Raw genomic sequence first — 27,292 nt, 5'->3', positions numbered from 1 at the left:
ACTGCTGTCTCTCTTCGGGTCGCGCTCTCAACGTGGGACGCAGGCGAAAGGCAATACGATCAAACGTAAATCTATTCTGCTCAAACCCACATTTAAATCATTTGTAGATTTAGAGAAAAGCTTTTGACAATGTTGACTGGAGATCACTATTATCAGTCCTGCTGTTGTCAGAAATAAAATACCGGGAAAGGAAGGTTATCTACAAAGTGCAGACCGACTGCCGAACAACATGGAATGGAGTTAGTAGTTCCAGATGGGGTGAGACTGGATTGTAGCCGTCTCCTATGTTATATAATCTGTACTTAAACAGTAAGGGACATAAGGGAGAAAAAAATGTGGAAACGGATAAAGTGAAGCAGAAGAACTCATATATCACGTCACTACTAAGAAAAGAAGGGACTGATGAGAAGTGAGGATATATGAAAGTCTTTTTTGTGTGTGACGCAATACCGTATTAATTGTCCTTTATACGCGGGTTCCTTGAAAGTAATGCATCATATTTTTTTCTCAGCCAACAACGATAAATATAGATAAATGTAAATTAATGCAGATGAATAGGAAAAAGAATCCCGTAATGTTAGAATACTCCAATAGTAGTGTAGCGTTTGACTCAGTCACGTCGGTTAAATATTTGGGAGTAACATTGCAGAGCGATATGAAGTGTGACAAGCATGTAATGGCAGTTGTGGGGAAGGCGAATAGTCGTCTTCGGTTCGTTGGTAGAATTTTGGGAAGATGTGGTTTATCTGTAAAGGAGACCGCTTATAAAACACTAGTACGACCTATTTTTGAGTACTGTTCGAGCGTTTGGGATCCCTATCACGTCGGATTGAGGGAGGACATAGAAGCAATTCAGAGGCGGGCTGCTAGATTTGTTACTGGTAGGTTTGATCATCACGCGAGAGTTACGGAAATGCTTCAGGAACTCAAGTGGGAGTCTCTGGAGGAAAGGAGGCGTTCTTTTCGTGAATCGCTGCTGAGGAAATTTAGAGAACCAGCATTTGAGGCTGACTGCAGTACAATTTTACTGCCGCCAACTTATATGTCGCGGAAAGACAACAAAGATAAGAGAGATTAGGGCTCGTACAGAGCTATATAGGCAGTCATTATTTCCTCGTTCTGTTTGGGAGTGGAACAGGGAGAGAAAATTCTAGTTGTGGTACGAGGTACCCTCCGCCACGCACCGTATGGTGGATTAAGGAGTATGTATGTAGATGGTACGAATGTGAACTTTAGGTACGTATTATCTGAAGCTTCCGGAATGCTCGCATATTTTCCGTTTCCTCTAACAGATAGCGTAGCTGCAACAGTGTTTCAAATTGGCATCTGTAAGTGATGTATGCTAGAAGCAGCGTGTCGTCATTGAATTTCTCGCTGCGGAGAAATAAAGCGTTGGGAACATTCACAAACATTTGTCTCCAGTTTCTGGAGCATCTGCATTGGACAGAAGTACTGTTAGTCGCTGGGTGAAAGGCGTGAGGCCATTACGAGAAGAGCTCCAAAATTTTCAGAGTTCGTGGAGAACATCCACGGCTGTCACAACTGACTCATTGATGTGATTCCAAGAGGGAGAAATATTAATTCTGAACCATATGTGAACACATTAACCAAACTCAGGAAGAGCTTCCTGCTACTTCGGCGCCACAACTATACAGGTAATTGGTTGATTCAACATGATAAGAAGACTGTTGAAGATGACAAAAAAATGATTCGCACAGTGAAGAAATGGCTATGTGACCAGGACAAGGAGCAGTGCCGACAGAATGTACACGCTATCGTGTCTCGCTGGAGGAAGGTCGTAGAACGGGAAGGAGATTGCTTGGAGAAATAGGGAGTGTAAAAGAAACGTTATCTTCCGTGTATGTACGTTTCATAGGTGGCATATAAAGTAAAACTTACAAGTACATCACTTATTAATCACATTTCATAGCATCTATGATAATCCATCTAATAGATGTCTGATCTACACTGTTGCACATATACACTAAACACTGTTGCACATATACACTAAACCAACTATTAGAACTCACGGTTACAACTCATCGTCAGCTCAGTGTATACTTGTCAGATAAAAAACCAGGGTTGCCTGTTACGAAAAACAGACCACAGCAGAGACCTAACAAGTGCTTCTTCATATATTCGGTATACTATTCAAAATTCTTACAAATTTAATATTCGGCTGTACATCTGATATTGAACTAAGTATTAGATTATTAGTCGTATAGCAGTTAAACATCGTTTGGAAAATACAAATACAGTGAAATATAATAAGTACATAATATGCAAATTTGCAGACATGTTATTTATTTACTTTATAAAATCTGCTGTAGTGTCCAAGAAATTCGAGGAATTTCCTGGATACCAATTTTGAAGACACTCTTTCACAATGCGTCTGACAGTCTGCGATGGTTGTCTTTCCACAGCTGTATAGTAGATCATCTTATCTCCCGTGATTTGTCCGGATCCTGTTAATGGACTGCATATGTACTGGGGCAGATCAAGTACCCATGGATCGATGCTGGCGTGAAATTGAAATAGACTGATCAAGATAAGAATGAAGACGTCTCCAAGCCAATGAATAAAACAAGCGTCCATTACGATAAAAGAAGCAATAATTCTAACAGTTGTAACTGCAGGACACACATTATGACATGAGAATCTGATCAGCCGAAATCTGTACTGAGAAGAACGACAGACTCAAAGAAACGTAAGGCTAAGCCCGAATGTGAATACAAAAACGAGTAGTTGCTAATGCAGGATGCAGTAGAAATGCAGAAAAGAAGAGGGCAGCTGACAAATGAAAGAATGAAGAAGTGTAGCAAATAAACCTTAACCTTACATGAGTGTCTCTCGGCATACACAACGTCCGAGTAACTTAGATGAATGCAGTCGGACGTCGTCGACAATCGCCGATATTTCGTCAAGTGACCATCCTGTCATTTTCAAGGTGAAACCGGAGCAACTACGCGACGTGCAAGTGAATTTAAAAGGCTCGGTTTGAGGGGCAGTTCCGAAAAGTTAACACATACTCATACACACACACACACACACACACACACACACACACACACACACACACAGACACGCGCGCGCGCGCACACACACACACACACACACACACACAATACACACACTAGAGGCACCAGAGACGAAGATGACGGACGCCAGAAGTTATCTACACTGAAAACTACACTCCTGGAAATGGAAAAAAGAACACATTGACACCGGTGTGTCAGACCCACCATACTTGCTCCGGACACTGCGAGAGGGCTGTACAAGCAATGATCACACGCACGGCACAGCGGACACACCAGGAACCGCGGTGTTGGCCGTCGAATGGCGCTAGCGGCGCAGCATTTGTGCACCGCCGCCGTCAGTGTCAGCCAGTTTGCCGTGGCATACGGAGCTCCATCGCAGTCTTTAATACTGGTAGCATGCCGCGACAGCGTGGACGTGAACCGTATGTGCAGTTGACGGATTTCGAGCGAGGGCGTATAGTGGGCATGCGGGAGGCCGGGTGGACGTACCGCCGAATTGCTCAACACGTGGGGCGTGAGGTCTCCACAGTACATCGATGTTGTCGCCAGTGGTCGGCGGAAGGTGCACGTGCCCGTCGACCTGGGACCGGACCGCAGCGACGCACGGATGCACGCCAAGACCGTAGGATTCTACGCAGTGCCGTAGGGGACCGCACCGCCACTTCCCAGCAAATTAGGGACACTGTTGCTCCTGGGGTATCGGTGAGGACCATTCGCAACCGTCTCCATGAAGCTGGGCTACGATCCCGCACACCGTTAGGCCGTCTTCCGCTCACGCCCCAACATCGTGCAGCCCGCCTCCAGTGGTGCCGCGACAGGCGTGAATGGAGGGACGAATGGAGACGTGTCGTCTTCAGCGATGAGAGTCGCTTCTGCCTTGGTGCCAATGATGGTCGTATGCGTGTTTGGCGCCGTGCAGGTGAGCGCCACAATCAGGACTGCATACGACCGAGGCACACAGGGCCAACACCCGGCATCATGGGTGGGGAGCGATCTCCTACACTGGCCGTACACCACTGGTGATCGTCGAGGGGACACTGAATAGTGCACGGTACATCCAAACCGTCATCGAACCCATCGTTCTACCATTCCTAGACCGGCAAGGGAACTTGCTGTTCCAACAGGACAATGCACGTCCGCATGTATCCCGTGCCACCCAACGTGCTCTAGAAGGTGTAAGTCAACTACCCTGGCCAGCAAGATCTCCGGATCTGTCCCCCATTGAGCATGTTTGGGACTGGATGAAGCGTCGTCTCACGCGGTCTGCACGTCCAGCACGAACGCTGGTCCAACTGAGGCGCCAGGTGGAAATGGCATGGCAAGCCGTTCCACAGAACTACATCCAGCATCTCTACGATCGTCTCCATGGGAGAATAGCAGCCTGCATTGCTGCGAAAGGTGGATATACACTGTACTAGTGCCGACATTGTGCATGCTCTGTTGCCTGTGTCTATTTGCCTATGGTTCTGTCAGTGTGATCATGTGATGTATCTGACCCCAGGAATGTGTCAATAAAGTTTCCCCTTCCTGGGACAATGAATTCACGGTGTTCTTATTTCAATTTCCAGGAGTGTATTAAACAGCGGGTGAGGTAGAATTTTTCCTTTTGTTTCTGACAATGAAGAGAGCAGAATTCCTTGCAGAATTTAAGAGAAAATGCTGCATCTCTAGTTAGAAGGTTACTTGCTAATTTAATCTCTACTGCTTCGTAAATAACACTATTCCAATAGCTGGAAATGCATGCCGGAATCTCTGTGTTGATATATTTCGCAGGATGACTGTTGCTAAGACTACTGTCTGCAATAGCCGATTTGCTCGGCTGCTCTAGGCGTCTGCTATGCTTATGCTCAGTACACCAACCCTGCACGGTCCTGATAATCTGACCAATATATGACATGCCACTGCTGCATCGAATAGACAGACATCCGACTTAACACAAACCAAGATCACTCTTAACGGAACATAAAATGACACTAATCTTCGAGTGAGGTCGGATAACACATTTCACGTCACATTTCCGCAAAATACGAACGATCCTGTAGGAGATGTTCCCTGTGTAGGGCAGAAACACCGTAGATTTTGGTGCCAACTCGGTATTATCATCACTCACCCAGTACTCGTTTGGTCGATTACGCACGTCTTACCCGTCTTTTTCTATACCCGTTTTGACGGAAGGGGACCTCAAGATCAGGTAACTCTGCCCACAAACTCTGAAAATGCATGTACCCTTATGGTACCCCTAATACATCTATGGTTGAAGATCGGGGTGAAAACTAGATACATACATGACATCTATATAAAAATACCGTGGGATAAAAGTAGTGGAAGTGGATGTCGGATAGGGAAGGGATGACACGAAAAATTGTTCAGAAATGACCTGTTAGTATTTCTTTCGTCTCTTTAGTTGACCTGAATTACTTTAAAAGCATGAAATGCCATGTGCCTCTCATCTGTGTTGTCCAATGTGTCATGAGGTGGCGAGAATGAACACCGCACACCGAGCCAACAACTACTGTCAACGTGTTTTGGGAGGGGTCGGGGGGAGGGGGGGAGGTCCTGCTACATGGATGAATGCCAAAGGTGCATTTAACGTCCTGTCTGGAGTCGCATGGTATAAATCAGAGGGGAATCAAACAGTTGCTAGTCAAATTTGGCACTCTTTTTACCAAGACAGAATTATAAGTTTCTTACAAATTCTGGTCGAACAGTGGGGCGAAATTCACAGGTGACCCAGAAGTCCACCGACAAACTTTTAGAGTTTGCTTAGGGATGCCTTTTGAACATTTCGATATTAGCGACCACTGTCTCTAGCTGCTCGTTACACAGTAATAACGTAATTGTGTTTTATTCTATTTGTCACGAGAATCATTCTTGTTTCTACGAAAATACCTTCACAAAAATGAATGAGCCTACAATAAGCAATATCCAAAACGTGGAACGCACAACACTGAATCGTGCAGCGACCCTCATATACAAATGCATTGTGATGTGGTTGCCATCAGTGCGGGAATAGCTCAGTCAACGTTGTCTCGCTCTTACGTTGCATTCAGTGAACCGACACACGAAGGGCATGTCGACCAACCGTTCATCAGTGAGAAAGAAGGAAAGAAGATTAGCATTTAATGTCCCGTCGACATCGAGGCTATCAGAGAAGGAGCACGAGCTCGAATTGTTTCATGGATTGGGAAGGAAATGGGCCATACCCTATCAAGAGAACCATCTGACGGTAGCAGTTATCGACGAGATTTCTGTATCAGTAACTGACAGTACAGTATGCGCCTTGTTAGTGTCAGTACTCGTGCAGTGTCACTACGAATCGATACCAGCTCCGTCTGAAGGAAGATATCGAAGCAATTCAGTGGTGGCTGCTAGGTTGTTACCAGTAGATTCGAACAACACATAAGCGTTACGGAGATGCTTCAGGTACTCAAATGGAAATTCCTGGAGGAAAGGTGACGTTCTTTTCCAGAGACACCATTGAGAAAGTATAGAGAACCGGCATCTGAAGCTGAATGCCGAGCAATTCTACTGCCACCAACATCTACTCATCAAAAAAAGGTTTGCATCACCCCGGTTCCCAGAACTCCTGAAGATAGACGTTGACTATGGGTATTGTATCACAGACACAGTCCCTTTGACAGTCAGAGATGTCACTAAACCCGCCCAAAGATGTAAACAACCATGCATGAGCAGAGCCTATTAGACGGAGGGGATCCGACAGCCGATCACTTCCAGTCATTCCAAAAGGAAGGAGGTACACGGCTCATGTTGTCTGTAGTTCAACCTTGCCTAGACTGTGAATACTGCGGTTTGATCGCATCTACATTGTTACTTTTTTGCCAGGAAGGACTCTCAACAGGGAAAGTGTCGTGGCGTCTCGGAGTGAACCAAAGCGATGTTGGACATGGAGTAGATACAAAGATAAAGGATCTATCGATGACATACCTCGCTCAGGCCGCCCAAGGGCTACTACTGCAGTGGATGACCGCTGCCTACGGATTATGGCTCGGAGGAACCCTGACAGCAACGCCACTAAACCGAATAATGCTTTTCGTGCAGCCACAGGACGTCGTGTTACGACCCAAACTGTGCGCAATAGGCTGCATGATGCGCAACTTCACTCCCGACGTCCATGGAGAGGTCCATCTTTGCAAACACGATACCATGCAGCGCGGTACAGATGGGTCCAAAGACATGCTGAATGGACCGCTCAGGATTGGCATGACGTTCTCTTCACAGATAATTGTCGCAATTGCCTTCTAACAGACAATCTTCGGAGACGTGTTTGGGGGCAATCCGGTCAGGCTGAATTCCTTAGACACACTGTCCAGCGAGTGCAGCAAGGTGGAGGTTCCCTGCTCTTTTGGTGTAGCATTATGTGGCACCGACGTACGCCGCTGGTGGTCATGGAAGGCGCCGTAACGGCTGTACGATACGTGAGTGTCGTCCTCCGACCGATAGTGCATCATATTGGCAAGGCACTCATCTTCGTGGAGGACAATTCGCGCCCCCATCTTGCACATCTTGTGAATCAATAATATTATCTTGGAACTCTTTCATTTGGTCCGTGTTTGCATAGAAAAACAGTAATATCAGAAACTGAGTCCGCCTTGATGCAAAACACCTTGTTATACGTTTATTTCTTTATTATCCCAAACTATTTTCGGCGACAAATATCACCATCATCAGTGGGGTTTATTAATCTAAAACATGCAGAAAACGGCATGGTTGTACAAACACAGTATAACATTATTACATTTTTACAGCATCAATAGAAAACTATATTTCAAAAGATGAACTGCAAAAATGTAATAATGTTTTACTGTGTTTGTACAACCATGCCGTTTTCTGCACGTTTTAGATTAAAAACCTTACTGATGATGGTGATATTTGTCGCTGAAACTAGTTTGGGATAATAAAGAAATAAACGAATAACAAGGTGTTTTGCTTCAAGGCGGACTCAATTTCTGATATTACTGTTCATCTTGTGAATGATTTATTTCAGGATAACCACATCGCTCGACTAGAGTGGCCAGTATGTTCTCCAGACATGAACCCTATCGAACATGCCTGGGATTGATTGAAAAGGGCTGTTAATTGACGACTTGACCCACTAACCACTCTGAGGGATCTACGTCGAATCGCCGTTAAGGAGTGGGACAATCTGGACCAACAGTGTCTTGATGAACATGTGAATATTATGCCACGACGAATATAGGCATGTATCAATGAAAGAGGACGTGCTACTGGGTATTAGAGGTACCGGTGTATACAACAATCTGGATCGCCACCTCTGAAGCTCTCGCTATATGGTTGTACAATAAGCAATGTGTGGTTTTCATGATGTTTTGTTGATCACAATTTTCTGTATCGGTCTCGGAACTCTCGGAACCGAGGTGATGCAAACCTTTTTTGATATGTGTACATTGCACGTAAGTACTATAAAATAAGATACGAGAAATTTGGGATCATACGGAGGCATATAGTTAGTCGTTTCTCCTCGCTCTCTTTGACAGTTGAATAGGAAAGGAAATGACGTGATGGTACAGGGTACCCTCCGTCACGCACAGAACGTTGGCTTGCGGACTATCTATGTAGATATAGATGTAGATGATCAACAGTTAATGTGGTTCCGAGACACATTTTGCACTACATGTTGCAGTGAATACACAGAACCGCCGAATCTGTGGTACCGTTGAACCGCGTGTTTTGCACAAAGAACTGTTTCACTCGCCGTATGAGACTGTGTGGCGTGGATTCACAAGCACCTTTATTCTCGGTCCGTTTTTCTTTGAAGAGAATACACCCAGTCAGATGTGCCGTGAGGTCTCCACGTTAACGAGATCTCCTTACAGAGCATGTGATTTCGACTTCGAAAGAGCACAAGTGTGTGAATGGGACTACATCTCATGTCACTCGCCCAGTGAAAGATCTGCTTAATCCAACCTTCTATGAACGTATTTATCTCCAAAGGTTTTGCAAATGCATAGCCTACATGGTCACCTGATCTGAATCCATGTGAAGTTTGGCTTTGGGGATATCTAAAAGAACGTTTTTACCAGGGACAGTTTCGGTCTCCAGGTTATACGCAAACTAGTGTACAGGAACATGTTACTCAGATTCCACCGAAACTACTAGGAGCAAGTGTTTACCACGATGTTTTAGGGATACAGTATCTTGTCGACATCTCCTATCCTCATATTGAACAAATTGTGTGAGCGGCGATTAATAGTGAAATTAACATCATGCCTTTCAGTCTGCTGTGCAGTGTGCACCGCTATGAAACAGATGGTTCAGATGGCTCTGAGGACTATGGGACTTAATATCTGAGGTCATCAGTCCCCTAGAACTTAGAAATACTTAAACCTAACTAAGGACATCAGACACATCCTTGCCCGAGGCAGCATTCGAACCTGCGACCGTAGCGGTCACGCGGTTCCAGACTGTAGCGCCTAGAACCACTCGGCCACTCCGGCCGGCCGATATGAAACATCCTTAGCAGATTAAAACGGTGAGCTGGACCGTGATTCGAATTCGGGACCTTTGCCTTTCGCGTTCGAGTACTCTGCCAGCTGGGATCCCAAGCACCACTCACGACCCCTCCTCATAGTCTTACATCCCCGAGCAACTAGTCTCCTACCTTGCAAACTTAACAAAAGAATTCCTACGAAACTTGTGAGACTAACACTCCTGGGCCAAAGGGTACTGCGGGACATGGCTTAGCGATAGCCTGGGGGGCATGTTTCACTATGAGATTTTTCACTCTGCAGAGGCGTGTGCACTGATATGAAGCTTCTTGGCAGATTAAAACGGTATGCCGGACCGAGACTCGAACTCTAAACCTCAGCCTTTCGTGTCCAAGTGCCTAAACCATTACATATAGGAACATTTGTGTACGTGTATCTTGTATTCAAAGCCTGTTGGCAAATCTGAAACTGTTTTTCTTTTCGATTATAAATCGGTATTGCATTAATGTATAAGCATACCTATCAAGTTTCGCTGCCACACGATAATTACATCCTGCACTGGACATTCTCGAGTAGCTGCACTTTAATTATAACCACACGGTATATTCTAACCTTTGGAGTGCCGGAAAACTGCAAAGGCTCTGTCGCTGGGTAGTGGCTTGACAAGTCCCTGTTTCCAGGAAGCAAAGGCGATGAAGGAGTGACTAACGATACGTGTTATTTAGGCACTACTGTAGCAACAATGAGATTTTTGTATTATGATACCAGCGTCTCCAGTAGATGCAAGTATGAGGCACCATCGATTTTTTTATGCTATTGTCCAGAGAACATTGCACTTGGCCTTGACCAACAACAAGGAAAAAGATAGAAAAGAAGCGCCCCGTTTCTGACGCAGACGCCGCCCTCTGCGAGGGCCAGCCCGGACAAATCACACGTCCGACGGCGGACAACGGTTCCGGGTACCGTTAGCAAAAGGGGGAAAAAAGCGGTCCCGCGACCAAGCGGACGCATCCATAAAGGCGGGACTGCACCCCCTGGCAGGTACGCGCAGCGATTGCCCCAGAAAAGGACGGCGTGCGTGTCGCGACGCAGCGCCAGTCAGCCCCCTGGCCAAGGACGAAGGGGTGAGTGACTGGCCGCCCGCAGCCGTCCACAATAGCGGGGATTGTCCCAGACGCGCGGCCACTGACCACGGCAGCGCAGTCCGTGCGAACGCCGCTGGGGGCGTGTCGCGCTCCTTTGGCACGGCGACCGCCGGACGATGGATGGCCACGGCGGCGGCCTCGCGGCTCAGGGCTGCTCTGCAGGCCCCATCTGCAGGCAAATGCCCGCTTTCTTCCCGCCGTAGCTGCCTACTGGGTCAGTGAGTAGCCTCACGAGCATCTCAACGTGTCAGATACGCCAACAAACTACGCACTTTGGAGCTACACTACTGGCCATTAAAATTGATACACCAAGAAGAAAAGCAGATGATAAACGGGTATTCATTGGACAAATATATTATACTAGAACAGACAAGTGATTACATTTCCACGAAATTTGGGTGCATAGATCCTGAGGAATCACTACCCAGAACAACCACCTCTAGCCGTAATAACGGCCTTGATACGCCTTGGCATTGAGTCAAACAGAGCTTGGATGGCGTGTACAGGTACAGCTGCCCATGCAGCTTCAACACGACACCACAGTTCATCAAGAGTAGTGACTGGCGTATTGTGACGAGCCAGCTGCTCGGCCACCATTGACCAGACGTTTTCAGTTGGTGAGATGTCTGGAGAATATACTGGTCAGGGCAGCAGTCGAACATTTTCCAGAAAGGCCCGTACAGGACCTGCAACATGCGGTCGTGCATTATCCTGCTGAAATGTAGGGTTTCGCCGAGATCGGATGAAGGGTAAAGCCACGGGTCGTAACACATCTGAAATGTAGCGTCCACTGTTCAAAGTGCCGTCAATGCGAACAAGAGGTGACCGAGACGTGTAACCAATGGCACCCCACACCATCACGCCGGGTGATACACCAGTATGGCGATGATGAATACACGCTTTCAATGTGCGTTCACCGCGATGTCGCCAAACACGGATGCGATCATCATGATGATGTAAACACAACCTGAATTCATCCGACAAAATGACGTTTTGCCATTCGTGCACCCAGGTTCGTCGTTGAGTACACCATCGCAGGCGCTCCTGTCTGTGATGCAGCGTCAAGGGTAACCACAGCCATTGTCTCCGAGCTGATAGTCCATGCTGCTGCAAACGTCGTCGAACTGTTCTTGCAGATGGTTGTTGTCTTGCAAACGTCCCCATTTGTTGACTCTGGGATCGAGACGCGGCTGCACGATCCGTTACAGCCATGCGGATAAGAGACCTGTGTTCTCGACCTCTAGTTATTCGAGACCGTTGGGATCCGGCAACCAACGTTTCCATTTTCTACTAACAGTCATTGGATCTCGACCAATCCGAACAGCAATGTCGCGATACGATAAACTGCAATCGCGATAGGCTACAATCCGACCTTTATCAAAGTCGAAAATGTGATGGTACGCATTTCTCCTCCTTACACGAGGCATAACAACAACGTTTCAGCAGGCAACGCCGGACAGCTGCTGTTTGTGCATGAGCAATCGGTTGTACAATTTCCTCGTGTCAGCAGGTTGTAGGTGTCACCACCGGCGCCAACCCTATGTGAATGCTCTCAAAAGCTAATCATTTCCATATCATAGCATCTTCTTCCTGTCGGTTAAAGTTCTTGTCTGTAGTACATCATCTTCGTGGTGTAGCAATTTTAATGGCCAGTAGTGTAGATTGGTTGTTTGGTTTGATGGAGGGACCGAACAGCGATGTCATCGGTACCATCGGGTTAGGGAAGGTAGTCGGCCGTGTCCTTTCAGAGGAATCATCTCGGCATTACACTGAAGCGGATTAGGGAAGTCACGGAACACCTAAATGAGGGTGGCCGGACGCGGGTTTGAACCGTCGTCCTCCCGAATGCGAGTTCAGTGTGCTAACCACTGCGCCACCTCTCTCAGTTGGAGCTAGGTCTTCAACGTTGGTACTGCCTGAGAACGACTATGAAGGTACGGTCCAGTGACGTGGTCTGAGACTCAGAGCGTGAATTATTTTCGGAGGATTCATAATCATCGAGGAATTAGATGAAATAAGGTGAGACGTATCTATTTAATTATGTTTTAGGATTCATAATTGTCGAAGAATTAGATGAAATAATTTGAGACGTATCTATTTAATTATTTTTTTATTTAACCTGGCAAGATTATGGCCGTCGGGTCTTCTCTTACACGTAACCAGGCATTGTAGAATTTTTACATTATAGTAAATTTGAATTAGGAATTAAAGTACAGTGAGAAGAAATAATAACTTTAGGTTTGCCGATATCATTGTAAATTTCTCAGAGACAGGAATGACTGAGGTGGACAGGAATGGACAGCGTATTGAAAAACAAAGAAACTTTATTCTCTGCCTTACGGCAGGTCTTGTCATGGGGGAAGCCTCGTCAGAGAGGTCCACCGCATGAGCATCTAGGGAAGTGATTCTAGTGGTGGTTTCCTGTTGCCTTCCACTGATGATGATGAAATGATAATCAGGACAGCACAACATCCAGTCCCTCATCGGAGAAAATCTCTGACCCAACCGGGAATCGAACCCAGGGACCGTGGCGTGACAGACACCGCGCTGACCACTCAGCTATCGGGGCGGACTGCCTATTGAAACGAAGATATAATATGTAAATAAACAAAAGCAAGGACATTGGAATGTAATCAAACTGAATCAGATGAGGCTGAGAGGATCAGATTAGGAAACGGGACACTTTAAAGTAGTAGATGAGTTTTCCTGTTTGGGCAGCAAAATAACTGATGGAAGCCGAAGTAGAGAGATTACAAAATGTAGACTGGCAATGACAAGAAAAGTGTTTTTGAAGAAAAGAAATATATTAACACAAATATATAGTTAAGGACAGGACATCTTTTCTGAAAGTATTTGTATAGAGTGTAGTCATGAATGGAAGTGAAACGTGGACAATAAACAGTTTAGGCAAGAAGAGAATAGAAGCTTTTGAAATGTGGTGCTACAGAAGAATGCTGAAGATTAGATGGGTAGTTCAAAAATGGCTCTGAGCACTATGGGACTCAACATCTTAGGTCATAAGTCCCCTAGAACTTAGAACTACTTAAACCTAACTAACCTAAGGACATCACACACACCCATTCTCGAGGCAGGATTCGAACGTGCGACCGTAGCAGTCCCGCGGTTCCTGACTGCAGCGCCAGAACCGCTAGACCACCGCGGCCGGCTAGATGGGTAGGTGGGTAGGTAACACAAGTAATGAAGAAGTAGTGAATAGGATTGGGGAGCAAAGAAATTTGTGGCACAATCTGACTTGAAGAAGGGACCGGTTGGTAGGACACATTAGGGGACATAATGGGAACACCAGTTTAGTACTGGAGGAAAGTGTGAGGAGTAAAAATCGTAGATGCAGACCAAGATGTGAATACTATAAGCTGATTCAGATGGATGTAGCTAGCGGTAGTTACTCAGAGATGAAGAGATTTGCACGATATAGAGTAGCTTCGAGAACTGCATCAAACCAGTCTTTGGACTGAAGACGTGATGACCACAACAACAACAAATTGCATTAGACGTATTATTCTAGTTATAAAAAATAATAATTACGAAAGTAGGCAAAAGAAATATTGGAACTGTTTATAATCGTATATGGTTTTTTTTTCAGTGACTACAATTAGGTTGGTTTTTAATTATCAGTGCCAGATGCTATGGGCATGGAGAAAACAATGGACGAGGAAAGGAAAGATGAAAGTGGTATTACACAGTTAAAGAACATAAGGGTGGAGAAGGTGGCGTGGCTGACAGGGAAAGAAAAAGACAAAAAAAGTGAAATTCGGAGAAGACAGGAGCACTGCCTTTGCTTTTTGACAGAGGAAAACTTGGCCATACACGTCAGTTTTGGGAGACAGCACTATAGGAATGATAGGAGGAATTTCTTCAGATTTTTCTTAAAAGTAGCACGACGTCGAATTTGGCGAGGAGTGCAGGACAGCTTACTCCAGAGGCGGACACCAGTGAGAGTTTGCCATGTTTTTATTTAATGAATCGGCACAGCTAGGATACTAAGTAGACAAGGGTTTGTGTTTATATTATGATTGCACGGAAGATGTGAAATCTCTGAAGCGCGTACTGGGGTGTTCGCACATTGAGGAGGCTTTGAAGCAGACATAGAGTGTAGCAGTTCCATAAACTGTCTGGCTACAATATCCTAACTGTGCGCAGGAAGCACTGACGTGGTCATATCGACGAATGTTGCAGATGTAACGCGCACAACCATTCATGTTCAGCTCTAGCCGTCTTGTGTTTTCACTGCATGTACAATGTTGAATTACTATATATCACAATAGTGGAGGTCCGGTAGCGTGAGTGATTGCACAATTTTGCGTTTCATGTCCTGTGGAAACTTTTTGAGGACATGGAGTCTTCCGGCGTATTGCGATAGTACTCTCTGCCCAGCTGAAATGCTCATCCAAAATTACGCCCAACTTCATCACTGCTTTCTGCTCACGGTACTGTGATGTCTTCAAGTTGAATGGGAGGAAACTGATCGCAGAATTCTGAACTTATTAATTTCTAATGGGATACTAAGATTACTTGCTACTTTTTTGCACTTAGTTTAAGCCCCAGATTTTTCGCCCATGTCACCACTAAGGACAGATCATCATTCATCTGGGCAATCGCAGTATTTATTTCTTGAGGTCTAACATTTATGCCAACAGCACAAATTTTTGCAGGTCTGAGAAAAGGAAAAGAAAATCTCAAATGCAGCAAAGCTATTAAAGAATTTAGTTTTGTAAATATATTTATCAGATGGGAGTCAAAGCTGCTAGGTCGCGGAACGAGTCAGTACATAGTTTACAGAACGCCGGTCAGAAAATTTACAATCGAAAGAATTAATAAAAGCAAAAAAGAGTACTGGGGAAATACACGAATAAATAACATATTACAAAGAAAAATTCTCAACTACTGCGAGGAGCGGGTGAACAAAAAAGGAATGTGCCACAAGAAAACTTTTGATCTTAGATTTGAAGATTTGGGGTTTATCACTAATTTTTTCTTCAGTCCTTCTGGAAGCCTGTTGAAAATGAAACAAGCGGAATAATGTAGTGCACACCTTTCTGTATAATCGTTAAGGACCATTATACAAGAGCAAATATTACTTCTGTCTATTTATCAGTCTGTAAACGTTGCAGTTTCTCCTGGATGGAATGAATTCCTGGCAAAAGATAACAGAAGCCTGATATAACATGTTGAATATCTGATGGAAATATTTACAAAAGAGACTTGTAATGATATTCCCAGCGCGTTTGCGAATGAAGATGATTCCCCAAAACTGGAACGTTGCTGTAATTCACGATGAGAGTCAGCTAAAGTCTAATAATGGCCATTTAAGCTGAAAACCGGCGAACAAAATAAATTAATATGCCACCATAGAACATACACTATATTCTGGCTTTCAGTTATAGTCATCGCTGTAATTACTCTATTTCAGAAGAAATGAAACTGAATTATCAGCCCCTTATCCATGACGTATAAGATATACACTAAAATTATCGCAATCGCCAATTAACACATAATCTTCTTCTCCAGTTCAAGTGTTAGGGTGTACATGTTATTCTTCATATGCTCAGATTTCTAGAGCCATATCTGATTTTAATGCTTATTCTGTTGAGATGTTAATTTTCTTTTGTTGTCTTCAAGTACTCTTGTGATAAAAATGTTTAAATCCTCCCTAATGAGGCTGTTTCTTAGTCTGTCTATCGGGGTACAGCCTTTCGCAGCGCTAAGATATTTTATTTCAGTTGCCTTCTTGTCGTTTGTAAATAACCGACGACTAACTTCCATATAGGAATTTGAGGACGGTCATTACTTTATAAAACTTCATTCGTGTTATTTTTGTGTCTTGTTTCCAAAGTAGCTGTTCATATGTTTTCAAATGCTGATATTTTCTTGTCTACATCTTTCTAGTACTTTTATGTGATATAACTAAGAAAATTAAAACAGTATTTAAGCCTCTAAACTTTAATAACATTGATTCATTCTTAGTTAAACTGAAAAACATACGTGTCAATGCTATAGCTTCTATTAGCCTTCATCAGGGTAATTTGGGAATTAGAAGTCGCTGAGGAGTCACCCATGAGATTCCATGTCACTAAATTTTAAAAATAATCCTAGGGGAAGCTGTTAGATTCTAAAAAGGGAAAACAAAGAAGATATAGGTGTTAATGATACCAATCAGAATCAGCTTCGTCTTGACGGTGACATTATTGTGTTTATCTCTAGAGCACATAATCTCCAATAAAATTTTGAGTAATGTAACAGAAAATATTTGTATGTAGGCCTAAAACTCATAAACACCTAGAAGAAAATGGTTTAGATCAGAAGTGGTTCCAAAGAATCAGTTTCTTTACATTTATTGCATATGAAGACAGTGAATGTGCCGTAAAAGAAAGAAATGTAAGAGTATAAATGGCCTGCAGTGCTTGTGGCAATTTAAATGGAGGTCACAAAATGAAGCTTCCAAAGTGACTCAAAAGGAAAGTGTGTATTACCAATCTTTACTTTGATCGGTAAGATGCGGACTTTTATTGTGAAAACCATTAAAAAACTGAAACCATTAAAAACCTGAGTGTTGCTAAGTGAGTACAGTTTGGCGATACATGGATTCTGCAAACAGAGATCTTGCAAAACTCACTTCCTCCACGAGATACACAGCGCCATAGATATCGCCATCTAGGTTATTGCCATGTTTCTTGACTTCAGGAAGGTATTTGACACAGTTGCACACTGTTGTTATCCAAGAAAATGCGTATGTATGGAGTGTCGGACCACATTTCTGACCGATCCAAAATTCCCTTGCAGGCAGTATTCAAGACTTCAATCTTAACAGAGCAAAACTTAAGAATGTTAAGATAATTTCAGGAGTACCGTAAGAAAGTGGAATAGGACCGTAGGAGCGCGCGAGGCAACACTGTTGATACGACTTTTCTTAGAAGATAGGTTACATGAAGATAAACCTATGTTAATAGCATTTGCAGACTCTGATAAATCTGTTGACAATGTCGACTGAGTTTGGAATCCTGAAGGCAGCAGTTGTAAAATACAAGAAGCGAAATGTTGTTTGCAGCTTGTATAAAAACCAGGCGGCCGTTATAAAAGTCGATAGCCATGAAAGAGCAGCAGGGTTTGAGAAGGGAGTGAGACAAGTCCGTATCCTATTCCCAGTGTTATTCAATCTGTACGTTGAACAAGCAGTATAGGAAATCAAAGAGAAATTTAGAGAAGAAAAGAAAGCTCGGGTAGAATAAACAAAAACCTTTAGGTTTGCCAGTGACACTAATTTTGTCGGAGACAGCAGAGGACCGGGAAGAGCAGTTGAACGGAATGGACAGTGTCTTGAAAGGAAGGTATATACTGAACATCAGCAAAAGTAAAACGATGGCACTGGAATGTAGTGGAATTACATTTAGCGACTCTTGGGGAATTATGTTAAGAAATGAGACACAAAGAGTCGGGTTTCGTGTCAGGTAAAGATACGTGAAAGACAGTCTTGAATTTAAGGCAGATAATTGAAAAATGTTATCAGTTATCTGTCCCTGCCTTCATCTGATTCCCAGATTTAAAAAAAAATGCCTTTGATTGTGTTATGTGGGACAAGTTGTGGCATGTGCTAAACGAGTCTGGGGTTCCAAAACACAAAAGATCTTTATAATAGCCATACGGCAACCATAAAATTAGATGGTGAATACTCGGAGTTTTTCGATGTGACAAATGGTGTCAGACAAGGTTGCAGACTGTCACCTCAGCTCTACAATATCTATGCAGAGCTTGTAATCAGGAAAGCCCTGGATAGCCGGGACGGTGGGATTTCGATCGACGGCAGGAAAATCAACAATTAACGCTTCGCAGATGATACTAATAGCAGGAAGTGAGGAAGGACTTGGTAATCTCTTCTCAAGAGTGAAAGATATTAGTCTTAACCTTGGCCTAGAGATAAACATGAAAAAAACTAATGGTTATAAATCACCAAGATATTGATCAAAACCAATTTACAGGATGCTTAAGGAATCTGGAGATAGTGAATGATTATGTATATCTAGGCTCTCTGATCAATTCCACAGGGAAGTGTGATAAAGCGAAAAGACGGCGAATCATTCTTGGCCGAGACGCAAAGGTCAAACTCACTATGATATGACAGAATTGGTGTTTCCTGTATTCTTACACGGATGAGAGACCTGGACCGTGAGAGGTAGTGATAAGAGCCGCATTGATGCCTTCGATGTGGTGTTGGCAGAGGATGCTACGTGTACCGTGGACACAAAAAAGAACGAATGTTTCAATAATAGAAGAACTTAAAACCACAAGAAGATTATCTTCTCATGTCAGCCAAAGATACCTTCAGTTCCTTGGGCACATCTTGAGAAGGAAAGGGGATAATTTAGAGAAGACCATAGTGCAGGGAAAAACTGCAAACAGATGGTTGGATTAAGCGAAGAAGATTACCGGCCTGCCTCTTAAGAAAGGCCGAAGATCGCTGTGGATGGAGACATCTGTCTGAAGTATCAACTACCTAAGAATGAATGAGGAAATAGGGTCAAGACACTCAGCAGTGAGTGAAACGACTAGTGAGATAATGAGACACTATTGGTGACCAGAAACACTACTGTAAAACGTGTAGGCGTAACCACCCGGACTGATCTAAAGTGAAATGTCAATACAAAACAAATCATAGGAAAACAAGGTGTCAGGTTGAGATTCATTGGTAAAATGTTAAGGAAATGGAATTCATCAACGAAGGAATTGGCTTACGAAATGATATTTTGACCGATTCTTGATTACTGCTTATCACCGTGGTACCCTCACGAGGTTGGATCAATAAAAGAGATACACAAGATCCAACGAAGGACGGCGCATTTCGTCATGTGTTCGTTTATGGCGATGCTCGACGAACTACAGTGGCAGACGCTAGAAGGGAGACGATGTACATCACGAAGAAGCGTGAGGTTGAAATTCCTATCGGATATTTTCCAAGAGGTCTCAGACAGCACATAATGTCCGCAAGGAGAAAATACAAGAAATCTGAGTTATTTCGGAGGTATCAGACAATGTCTTACCACGCGCCACTTCCGACTGGAACGGGAAAGGGAGGAATAGATCATAGTATTAGAAGTATCCTCCGTGACTTGAGGAGTATGAACGTAGAAAATACGACGTAATGGAAGGCGGATAGGTGGCATTGTGTTAGGAGTACTATAGACAGATACGGCTGAAGATCGCAACGTACTAAAAATTCTATAGAAAGCTTTTATTTAGCAGCGGCACAAAATGGGTGGCGATGAAACCTGGCGTTTATGTATAAACTAAACTGTACTCGACTGGATAACATACCGTTCCTGACAAACAATTTTTTCTATCTCTGGTGTTATAGATGGCAATGAGCGGTGTGATATTTTTTTATGTAAGACAATAATGGCTCAGTAGTATGTATATCTGTAATATAACAATTGTGGGGAACAACTATATCGTTTCGTTTCCCGTCAGTCTCATGAACTAAATTAGACAAACACAGCCGTCTGAGTTGAGGCGTAACCATCTTGATAGATAGAATACACGTCTATGAATAATGAGCGCAAAAAAATGATTCGAATGGCTCTGAGCACTATAGTACTTAACGTCTGAGGTCATCAGTCCCCTAGAACTTAGAACTACTTAAACCTAACTAACCTAAGGGTGTCACACACATCCATGCTCGAGGCAGGATTCGAACCTGCGACTGTAGCGCTCGCGCGGTTCCAAACTGTAGCGCCTAGAACCGCTCGGCCACTCCTGCCGGCAATGAGCGCCATTTAACAAATAATTTCACTTAAAGTGACTTCATATTTAGCAATTATTTTTCCTACCAATGTAACAAATTGGGCTACTAAAATCATAAGACTATCCAGATCATTACAGAACATCTTTTACCACGCTTCAGAGTTGAAATCAAGCACTGTGAATTTATACCGAACATTTCACACGGCGAAACCTCCTGAGATAGACCGAGCGGTTCTAGGCAATACAGTCCGGAACCGCGCGACCCCTAGGGTCGTAGGTTCGAATCCTACCTCGGACATGGATGTGTGTGATGTCCTTAGGTTAGTTAGGTTTAAGTAGTTCTAAGTTCTAGGGGACTGATGACCTGAGAAGTTAAGTCCCGTAGTGCTCAGAGCCATTTGAACCAATTTGAACCTGAGATAGAACACGGGGTGATAACAGGCTTGACGAACCACACTACACAATTCTTCCGGTCGATAGGCCAATTTTTTGTCGTTTTCTACAACCGAATTCTCTTGCTGATTTATTTAGCAGAGGTTTGACGAAAATAGCTCCGCTATGAATTTTTTACGGTTCCACTGGTCGATAGGCCCGGTGTTGATCGTTTTACATCACTGATTCCTCTCGTTTACTTATTTACCAAATGTTGGACAGAAATATCTGTGCTATGAATGTTTTGTTAGTAAACTCCTGTCGTACCGTTTTCATTGAAACTGTGTTCTACAAAAAACGTACTACGCTCAGATATCAATTACAGTCACGAAACTAATCGTCTTCTTAGACGTATCAGTTTTATTCAGTGCCCTCTTATCTCTGTTAGTAGGTTTAGCTTTTCGTCCTTTCGCGAAGTAAACATACGTACTCTCTCTCTCTGTGTGGGGTCTCGTGGTGCTAGGCGTAGTTCTGTGCATTTCTGGCATTTCTGGTAGATTCATGATTGCTGTTACACATAACAGTTTAGCAGCCCATGAAAGCAATAAAAATGCGCAATTAGCAACGTCAAGAATTCCAAATCATGTTTAGTACTGGATTTCGGCATTAAGACAACGCAGAAAAGACAAACAGATGTAAACTGTTTTCAGGAATTTCCAAACGCTATCTCCATGCGTAAGAGACAGTGGCTGTGATAATTCGTCTTTATGTTCAGTTTATTAAACTGCAGTAGTGGTAACATACATCTACATCTGAAAAAGGGAAATATTTGTTTGATTGTTTATACACAGAAAGCTGTATAGTTTTCTACGGGAGGATTAACGTTTTGTTGTCGACGGGCGTTTGTTGAACTCTTTCACTGCTGGTACAATTTATAATTCGAAACAGTTTACATGACCTTAAAATTCACGCTGTGCAGATGTGCAGTTCTGGAATGCTTCTTTTGTCCTTCGGGCGTCAGTCTGACATTGGAGAACGTCACTCATCTCGTAAATGGCTTTCTATGTTCAAGTGCTCTACTCGTTAAATGTGTCAATGCATTCACCGGGAATACTTTTATGCAATTGTTTCATGTCTCTGAGGCTCCAATAGATTTATGATCCTAATTTATTGCATCCCATAGAATATCCCCATTTTCCACCGATTAGGCCAAGACTTTCTACCACTATATGTCAAAATATAAATTTTCTTTGTTTCTTTCACTTTCACGATGCGCTCAAAAGACGTTAATTCTCACAAAACTGAGTTGGAAGCGATCAAATTAAACTCAGCTGTGATACTTTATTTCTAGTAATTTCAGTTTTACTTCCAGTTAGTAAATGTGTTCTATTATAACAGCAGTTTACGGTATTGCAATAGTCTTCATTGAGACTTCTAAACAAGCATTTTCGTTTTAATAGTGTTTCAAACGGATGAAACTGCACATTCTCTTCTGTATTCCTCCCTTAATACATTCATATGTTCACAAGAATGTACCACAGCAGCACTGTGTGGTGGATTGGATTAGACTCAAATAACCCATCGGAAAACAGTCTTCAAAATCAAATATTATTGTTGAAGACAGGGACTGAATATACTAAACAGAAATTTTCCCATAGAGTTCTGCAACCCATATTTTTTGTATCGTGAAATAGGAGGGTAAGTCAATTATTACCCGCAAAGTAGTTTCAAACTTTTATTGTAATCAAATAGGAAACTTACAAGAACAATATTTTTCGACATAGTCTCCTTGCGTTTCAACGCACTTGATCCATCGTTATACAAGCTTCCTGGTGCCATCATAAAAGAAGGTTCTCGGTTGAGCTGCGAGCCAGAAATGCACCGCTTCTGCTTCGTCCGAGGCAAATCGACGGCCCCTTAATGCCTGTTTGAGTGGACCAAACAAGTGATACAAGGGGAAAGATCAGGACTATATGGAGGATGATTGAGTACTTCAAATTTGAGTTTCTGGAGCGTTTCAGCAGTGTTGGCAGCAGTCGTCGGACGGACATTGTCGTGCAACAACAAAACACCTTTTGCCAGCAATCCTCGGGGTTTGCTTCGAATTGCAGGTTTTAGCCTTGCAGTAAGCATCTCACTGTAACGTACACTGCTTATTGTTGTGCCGTGCTCCTTTCCCCATAATGTTCCACTACTGGACCTTGTGCGTCCCAAAAAACCGTAAGCATCAGTTTTCATGCGGACGGTTTGGTCTTGAACTTTTTCTTGCACGGCGAATTTGGATGTTTCCATTCCATACTCTGCCGTTTACTCTCCGGCTCGTAATGATGCATCCGTGTTTCGTCACCAGTAATGATCCTGCCTAAGAAGTTGTCCCCTTCGTTACCATAGCGATCCAAATGTTTTTTGCAGATGTCCAAGGGCGTTTGTTCATGGAACTGTGTGAGTTGTTTTGGGGCCCATCTTGCACAAACTTTATGAAACCCAAGTCTGTTGTGGGTGATTTCGTAGGCACAACCGTGACTAATTTGCAGACGATGTGCCACTTCGTCAATAGTTAATCGTCTGTCTAAGAGAATCACTTCACGTGATCGCTCAATGGTTTCTGCATTTGTGGCGGTAAACGGTCGTCCGGGTCCTTCTTCGTGCGTAACACTTGTGCGACCATTTCAGAATTTTTCAATCCATTCGTAGACTCTCCGTTGTGGCAAAACACTATACCGAAAGTCTTCGATGAATTTCGTCCCCTGATACGCCTTCTGACCACAAGAAACGGATCACTGAACGTTGCTCTCCTATGGTGTAAATAGACAGCTGAGCAGCCATGATTAACAGCACGGCAGCGATAACAAAACTAACCTAGCAGCTTTGAAAATTGCAAAGATATAACGACAAATGAACAAAGCATGCCTCATCAACGTGAAACGACAGAACTACCCAAATAAACAAAAATATAACTAAATTGCGGATAATACATGACTTACTCTAGTAGTTTAAACAGAGAAAGTTTCAAACAGAATTCCGATATAGTATTCAAGGACGGAGGCCCAATCAGCGACTTCAACCCATTTATTATTTTGTGATGTATCGGTGAACTGTGTGTAGTTAAATTGACTTCTCATATCTTAAGGCAGGACATTTTTAATAAATAAATGAACACTTTTTTGCGTCTTAAGTTCTGCACATAATCTCAGTAGATAAACGAAGTGTTCTACTGCTGAAAGTTCTACGAATATTCATAGTGTTGACGCTTCACATTAATAGAGGAGGTAGACGCTATCTCGTCCGGAAAAGACACAACCACGGAAAAAGGACCACAGGTGCAAATACGCGATCTGGTGCCAGTGCCATAGAGACTCTCCACTTGCACGAGTTCTACCAGCGCCATAGAAGGCGCTGTAGATGAAGATATCGACTTCGCCTCGCCCAATTGCCGACCGAATACAATCCGCCAATGATCGGACGACAACGGACAGAAACCTACTCGGAAGACAGAAGAACCGCTCTCCCCCAATTAGTTATAGATCATCGCCCAGGGCTGACTTAGACAGGGAACGTCTTTTAGTGATCTCTTAGAAGTGAAGAGACAGTTTGAAACGTCCCCTAAGAAAAATTATACATGACTGTGCTTAAACTGACACACACTATTTTTTAAGCGCAACGCAATCTGACTTTCAATAATCGCTACAAGACAATGGCCCTGACTAAGTTAACCTATACGTTTCACAAATTACTTACCTCAAAAAAAATGGTTCAAATGGCTCTGAGCACTATGGGACTTAACATCTTAGGTCATCAGTCCCCTAGAACTTAGAACTACTTACACCTAACTAACCTATGGATATCACACACATCCATGCCCGAGGCAGGATTCGAACCTGCGACCGTAGCAGTCCCGCGGTTCCGGACTGCAGCGCCTAGAACCGCAAGAACACCGCGGCCGGCCTCACTTACCTCACAAAACTCTTCGTTACTCAAACTACTGCATTACAGCGAGCACCAATACTGCTAGCTAAATAAAAGATTCAAACTACTGAAGGCACTAACTACTGATAGGCATAGTTAGCAAATGAACGATTTTGATAGAGACCAAACAATGTATTTACCTTAATAGTGTTCAAGAGTCATAATATATATAGCAGTTCATGACATCCATTCTTACAAATGTCTCTGATGGACACACGTCCAGATCATCCGTTTTCAAAAATCCGCCATCTCACTTCCCCACATCCACCACTGCTGGCGGCTCACCTCTCACAGTCCATAAAGACAGTCCTGATCATTCTTCGCAGTAAAATTGCAGTGTTTTTTTTTCTCAAAGTCTGAGCAGTAAAAGAGAATGCACACAGAAGTAGTGGAATTCCATGCAGTCTTGAAGAAGTAGTGTGGTCCTTCCAACGGAAAGACAGTGCTGACTCTTGACATGCAGACAGGTAATGGGCCACAACAGAGCAAACCCACTGCAGAGTCAGTCGAAGTTTTGAAGAATATTGGTAGGTAGGTCATCACAGAGCAGACCCACTGTAGTCCTGGTAGAGATTACGGTATTGTTGGGCCACCAGAGGTGCAGACCCACTGTAGTCCTTGAAGAAATAATGGTATTGGTGGGCCATCAAAGATGCAGACCCACTGTAGTCCTTGTAGAGATGGCCAGCAGCCATCTGCTGCGATTGTGCAGGTGCACAATCACCATCGACGAGACTTGCGGACAATATAGCAAGTCCATAAACCACCACTTGTGTACTCACAAAACTTTTTGGAATGTCCTTAGAACCAGCAATGCTGTTAACCAGTCCCTTGCTGAATTATCAACACACGTGCAAGCACTAACAGTCCCAACGTCTCACATATTGTGCATATACTATAACCAACAGAAACGTGTGCAGTGAAATGAAACTTAATTTGAAGAACTGGTGTCTATACAATTATAAATTTTATAACATGAGAATACAATAACAAAGGTTCAAAATACATCATTAAAGAACATAACAATACAGATAACATTTGTAGTAATGCGGGCTTTAAAAAAGAATCGAAATAACATGTACATCAGTGTTAGAAGAATAATGTCAAAAGTACATACATAAAAGATGAGAATAACTTTTGAAACATCAACTTGACACATGAGCATTAAAACAAAAGAGAATAAATAATGTCTAAGCATCTTTACAAAGTAAATAACATATTATCAAAAAATTCTACAATGTAAATCTTATTAGCTAAACCCATAAAGACAGGAAAAACACAAATACACAAGAGTACACAAACACATAGCACAATATCACAGGAGGAAAGGACAGGGTTTGTTTTCAGTTTAACATTTCGTACTGCAGTCCAACCCAAAACTTCATTCCATAGATCTTTCATCTTGTTTCAACATTTGTTTCCACTAAAAAAATCGTATCCAAGCATGCTTTCTGTATTTATATGTTCACATATTTCTTACCTCATTATTTATTTTCCATTATCTTACCTCATCATTTATTTTCAAGAAAATCCTACCTAAACCTGTTGTCCGTAAACCCTACTTTTTTGTTCATATCATCTTCCAAAATACATTTTTGGCCAAACCATTTTCTTATAGCTTCTCAATGCATTTCTTCCAGTTCATCACAACTCGTTCTCACATATAGCCTACCCCATCTTAAGCTAACTTAAATCTACTGAGCTCAGATGCTAAACTAAGGAACGAGGCAATGCAGCAGCACAAAACAATTAACACAAACAGTAATGACAAAAAATGCAGATTTGCGAAGCAAGCAGCATTATAGAAATTAGCAAAGCAAATACAACTAATATGAGGCAATGAGGAGCAACAAGAAAAATAAATCAGTAGTAAAACTACCTTAATACAATGTAAAATTCAGTAGAGCTATGCCTGGCAAACAGCAGCAGCAAATGCAATAACTTATATGTAATCATGACAAAGCTCAATCAGAAAAAATATTACAGTAAAAATGGCCATGTTTAATACCTATGACACATCTTAATACTTGAGTGATGCATCACCTTGACTTACTCTAGCAGACAAGTTACCAAACCGTTAAAAATTATTTTTGCAATTCCTGTGGAGGGAAATGTCTATTTGTGCTCTCTTTTCTACGAAGGTACATCATAAAATTATTCTTCACTGGGTATGTAGACAGAAAATAGTGATATTAGTACATCTATTAAATCTTATTTTAACCAATGCTGCAGTGCAGCTAGAAACTAGATATTAAACAAAATAGGCAAAGCAACATATGAAACGTCATTCACTAGGCAAATGGCGTCTCTCAACTAGAGAGACAATAGATGTAAAATGTTTCTCATCATTTCATTAGGCATTTTAGTAAATATCATAAATTAAGAGCTCCACAGTGTAATCATATGTTTTCAAGTTTGAGCGTGACGTATTTGCGATGCTTTCGACAGGGAAATGTCAATATCAAGGATAATGGCCTCTTTTTTTTCTCTCCACCTAATAGCATTCTTTTGTCAGACGACTATCTCTCAGCTGGGCGCCCAAAACTCATTA

Source organism: Schistocerca cancellata, chromosome 9 (assembly GCF_023864275.1).
Source record: "Schistocerca cancellata isolate TAMUIC-IGC-003103 chromosome 9, iqSchCanc2.1, whole genome shotgun sequence".
Lineage (NCBI taxonomy): Eukaryota > Metazoa > Arthropoda > Insecta > Orthoptera > Acrididae > Schistocerca > Schistocerca cancellata.
Note: the sequence above shows the minus strand (reverse complement) of the source record.